Consider the following 6,000-nt stretch of genomic DNA (forward strand, 5'->3'; position numbering starts at 1 on the left):
CCCCCAAATAAATAAAGTTTTTCTCTCCTTCCCCTTACCCTGTTGCACAGCATGCAAACATTATGTAGCTAGATAACAAAATCCAAAGTAAATAAACTACACAAGCTTTTCTAACAAAAAATAACAAAATGTATTATTGAGTTATACTGCTGTTACAACTACAGAATAAAGAAGAAAACAATTTCTTTGGTGCAGAGTCAACAGCCAAAATGGAAAATAAAATCTTGGATAAACTATCCAGTCCCACACAAATGTACTTTTGTACTTGAGCATGCGATCTCTACTTTTTAAATTTTTAAAGTCTTTTCTTTTTAGTCCTGCTTATATCTCTGTTAGCCTTCTAGCCCATGTTCAACGTTTCTAGAAGGAAACTATTCCCCAGACCTTATGCCCCTCTCCTTCCTAAATCTGGAAGAATCAGTTCTCAGAAATTTCTAGAACTGCGATCTTAGAATCACTAAAGTAATTTGGAAGCCTAAAAGAGTCTTCCCCAAAGTCAGTGGCACTATAAATCCCTTCATCCATGGCCAATGTGGGAAAAGGTTCAAGAGGATTCTATCTGTCCAAAGGGTATTCCAGATGAAATCCTGATAGTGATGTAGGTCAGCTGTCTGACCCAATATCTCTACCCTAGTTGACTTTTATATGCAGGTTGTCCTTGCTTAGTGACTGTAACTGGGATCAGCAGCTCTTGTCGCTAGGTGCCAGTTATTAAGTGAAACATCATGTGACTGTAAAATATTACTTTAATTCTGCCTTCTCTAGTTGCCTCTGCTTATGCAAGCCACTCCCAAAACACACAAAAATTACATAGCTGCAATGATTGAGGGTTGGTTGGAAACTTATGCTACCATAACTTTGCTAAATGAGGCAGCTGGTAAATGAGGATTACCTGTATAAAAAAATAAATAAAGAGGAAGTCAGGAAGCTACAGCCTCCAGCATCATACTTACATATACAGGTTGTCCTTAACTTACAATAGTTCATTTAGTGACTGTTCAAAATGACAATGGCACTGAAAAAAGTGATTTATGGCAATTTTTCACAGGTACAAATGTTACAGCATTCCCAAGATCATGTGATCAAATTTCCAATGCTTGGCAAGTGGTTTATATTTATGACCATTGTTGTGTCCCAAGAACATGTGCTCATCTTTTGAGATTTACTGACAACCAAAGTCAAAGGGGAAGCCAGATTCCTTTAATAACTGTGTTGTTAAATGTATTTATGTCAATGATATCCATCTCATGGCTGAAAAAAACAACTTCAGTGATGCTCAGGACATCCTTCCTTAAGATCTCAAGAAACTGGATGACAATTTCCAAAAATGGTCAACCAAGCCTAACAAAAACAGAGGTAGATACATTTTCACCACAGCAATGAAGGTACCCAAATTACCAGCATTCAGTGAAGTTGACAGTTAGAACAATTAATCAGTGAAACAACTTTCCTCCTGAGATTGTGAATACTCCAACAGTGGAAGTTTTTAAGACGATGTTGGATAACCATTGTCTGAAGTGGTTGTAGGGCTTCCTGCTTAAGCAAAGGGTTGGACTAGAAGATCTCCAAGGTCCCAACTCTGTTATCCTATAAAATTCTAAATTCTGGAATCATATTTTACAATGTAATAACTCTTTACCTGGGGATTAACAATGAGCAGATACTAAACTTCTGATGACAACTGGAAAAAAAGCTGCAAAATTGAAAATCCACAATTTAGTGAACAGACTGGCTGGAACATCCTGAGTGCTGTTGCTAATACCCTACTAATAATAGCCTTGGCTTTGGTTATTCAATAGCTGAATATTGTGCCAGCATGTGACTTAACCGCACCCACCCCCAAATACTCAATATCCAACTCTGACAAATAATACGTATCATCTGTGGCACATTGCATCTCACTCCTGTGCAATGGTTACCAGCAGGGGTGGGATTCATACGGTTCAGACCGGTTCCGGTGAACAGGTTATTAAATTCTTGCGCCATTCAGAGAACCAGCTAATCGCACCATTGGCTGTCCCTTCCCATGACACCTCACTCTGCCCCTCCCAGTGACTCCTTATGTTGTCTTGCCTGCCTCGGCCACAGCATAGCAACTGCTGTTCTCTGGCTCACTAGCTCTTATGCCTTGACCACATGGCCCTCATACCCAACCCACTTGCCTACTTTTGCCCCGGCCTCCCACATGGCCACACCGAGCCATTCTATGCTGCCTCTTTGCCAGTGCGAACAGCCTGCCACTGCTGCCTCTTTGCCAGTTGAAATCGCCTGCCGCCGCCGCCGTTTTTGGGGCTATTTATGGGGCATTTTTCAGGCTGCTTTCAAACTATTTTGGGGGGCATTTTCAGGCAATTTTTCTCTTCTCTCAGGCTCTCAACATATGCAAAATAATAATAATACTCATCATGCAATTTGCTTGCAAATGCACACACACACACACACATTTTCTCAATTCCTGTCAATTCCTCAATTCCCAAAACATGTTCATATCAGTGATTCAAAAAGTTTGTTCCAAATTGCCTGCATTGTAGAGACCTAAGTGATATTGCTGCCCGCTAAGTGAGGAGATTGTTAACTGAATCATGTGTTTACCATGACTTCCCCCATTGACTTGTCAGAAGCCAGTTGGGAAGGTTGCAAATGGTAATCTCATTACCCCAGGTGTTGCAACCATTGTAAATACACACCTGTTGCCAAGCACCCAATTTTTTATCATGTGATCACAGGGACAATGCAATGGTTATAAGTGCAAGGGGCCAGCCCATAAGTCACTTTCTTTAGTGCCATTGTAACTTGGAACAATTGTTAAGCAAATGTTCCTAAGTCAAAGACTATTTGCATTGTAAGAGAGAAAAGATGCAATTATATTTAATTCATATCCTAAATGCAAATTAATGTATAAAAATTAAAGTAATTGTTCCAGACACTGTTGCTGTTTCAGACATTTCAGAGTAATTGGGAAGAATTAACAGTGGCTCCCAAGTCGGTTACCCTTTTTTTCAGGCACTGGGACAATGTTAATAAAATTCATAATAGTTATTTATTCAACCACTATTGTAAACAAATATTGTCCTTCTAAACCAAGAATGGAGTGTTTTAAATAACATTAAAGTAGCAATTTTGAAATGAAGTTAACATAAGAAAAATGTGTCATGTAATTTGGACATTTCAGAGAATGTTTAATAGATAGCAATCACCTTATTATCAAAGATGCAATTCAGTGGATTTATCCTATTATTGCCACATTTGGGATTAAATCAACAGGATATGGTAGTTATGTGATGCATATGTAGTGCATGTACTCCTAGTTATTTGCTTACTATTTAACATGATTTGGGGAATAAGATCACATGAACCAGGATTGTAGTAATTTGTGTTTATCATCATATGAATTGGCTTTTGCTTGTACAATACCATACAATACAATAGCAGAGTTGGCAGGGACCATGGAGGTCTTCTAGTCCAACCCCCTGCCTAGGCAGGAAACCCTGTACCATTTCAGACAAATGGCTTCTTCATTTCATTTCATTTTCATTTCATTTTCATTTTCATTTATTTGTATGCCGCCCTTTTCCCTGAAAGGGACCCAGGGCGGCTCACAACTCAAAGGGAGGGGAAAAACAAACAAAGTTACAAAAAACATAAAAACCATGCATAATTAAAAAAGCACAACAGTCATACCACTCGAAGTGGGGCAGTGAGTCTTTAGCCCCAGGCCTGTCGGAACAGCCAGGTTTTAAGGGCTATGCGGAAGGCCTGGAGGGTGGTGAGGGTACGAATCTCCACGGGGAGTTCGTTCCAGAGGGTCGGAGCAGCCACAGAGAAGGCCCTCCTCCGGGTAGTCGCCAGTCGACACTGGCCGGCTGATGGAATTCGGAGGAGGCCTAGTCTGTGGGATCTAATTGGTCTAGTGGAGGTAATTGGCAGTAGGCGGTCTCTCAAGTACCCAGATCCAATACCATGAAGGGCTTTGTAGGTGACAACTAGCACCTTGAAGCATACCCGGAGATCAACAGGCAGCCACTGCAGCTCGTGGAGGATAGGTGTTACGTGGGTGAACCGAGACGCACCCACGATCGCTCACGCGGCTGCATTCTGGACAAGCTGGAGTCGCCGAATACTCTTCAAGGGCAGCCCCATGTAGAGCACGTTGCAGTACTCTAGTCTGGAGGTCACAAGGGCAAAAGTCTTAAGCCACCATTATATTTCTTATTGTAGCAATGGTATAATGACCATTTATAATTATGTCTCAATCTTTTTATTCAAATACAACCCGAAAATGCAGGATCTATGTATGCACTCTTCAAAAAAAAAATAGGAAAAAGCAGAATAAGCTTCCATAGGCCAAAGTGGCAAATAAGCAGTGTGATCTCCCCTTATACTTGAGCAACAGCAGACACTTGGCTTCTGTAAACCTAAATGGAATGGAACTGAAACCTAACTGTCACTGCTAAGTGTTAAAATTTTGAAAATTTTGAAACCCACCACTGAATTCATTGGAAGCTTGCTTATAAAACCAGCTTTCATTCACATTATTCCAGTCAAAATGCCAAAGATCACAGAATGTGACAGACATAAAAATCATAGTCTTGCATCAGCAAGGCCACTCTCAAAGGGAAATCAACAAACAAATTGCATATTCAAGCTGTTATAAAGAAGTTTGAGGAATCAGGAGAGGTAAAGGACAAAAAAAGGACTGGAAGTCCAAGGAAAATTTCAAATTCTGATGAGAAATTTCTCAGAGTTTCTTCTTTGAGAGACCAGAGGAAGTCCAGCTGGATCCCCTGGTTCAGCATTTGGCAGCCTCATCGGGATGCCAAATTGACCTTTCTACAGTCTGACAAAGCTTGATCAGTAATGGTCTTTGTGGAAGGGTAGCAGCCAAGAAATCACTTTTGCAGGAGGGGAGCAGAGTGAAAAGACTAAGACATGCTGAAGCCCACAAAGATCAGACTGAGGACCAGTGAAAAAAATTATTATAAAAAAAATGTGATGAATCCAAGTTTGAAAATTTGGGGTCCAATCATTGACAATATGTGAAAACAATAGTTGGAGAGGAATGGATGAATGAGCACTTGCAGCCGTCATTGAAACATGATGAAAGATGTATCTTGGTTTGAAGCTGAATTTCTGCCAATGGTATTGGTGATATCCTGAATTGATAAGATTATGAACACTGAAAAATACAGACAGATTTTAATTCATCATGCCATTTCTTCTAGAAAGCACCTGATTGGGAATGGGTTTATTTTTCAGCATGATAATGATCCCAAGCACATTGGAACACATTTAGTGAGGAAAATATCAGAAAAAACACTGAACATCAAGGATTGGCCACCACAGGGACCAGACTTGAATGTTCTCAAGGCAGTATTGGATCACCTAGACCTGTGGTTCCCAACGTGGGGCCCAATGTTCAAATTGCCCTCATAAACAAGGTTTAAATTGCCACCATTAAAAATCAGATTGCCCCCTGGGCAATTTTATTTTTAATGGGGGCAATTTGAACCTTGTTTAAACCAAGTTAATGGCCTTTTAGGCTTCCTCTGTGTGAGGTGTGAGTAGAGCACACTTTTTGAGTAAAATAAGAATTATATGTCACGGGAGGGGGGGGCATCAGAATTTTAGAGATGTTTAGGTGGGGCATGGCCAAAAGAAAATTGGGAACCACTGACCTAGACAGAGAAAAAACAGCCTAAATCTAAGGAAGAAACCTAGAGGTTGCTGAAAGAAGCCTGGTATAATGTAATAGAAAATTACCTCAGAAAACTTCAGAACAATCTCCCCCAAAGAGTTCAAGATGTGCTTAGTGACAAGGAAGGTCACACTAAATGCAGATGTTTGCCTGAAGAAGCCATTTTTAAAAAAAAAATGTATTTTTTGTATTTTATGTACATATTTTGTATATTTCCTGTTTGAATCTTAATACAGAGACTGAAAAATAATTATGGATGGTCATTAAACTTTGCTCAAAGTTTATGGATTAGTGGATGGTAACAT

Source organism: Thamnophis elegans, chromosome Z (assembly GCF_009769535.1).
Source record: "Thamnophis elegans isolate rThaEle1 chromosome Z, rThaEle1.pri, whole genome shotgun sequence".
Lineage (NCBI taxonomy): Eukaryota > Metazoa > Chordata > Lepidosauria > Squamata > Colubridae > Thamnophis > Thamnophis elegans.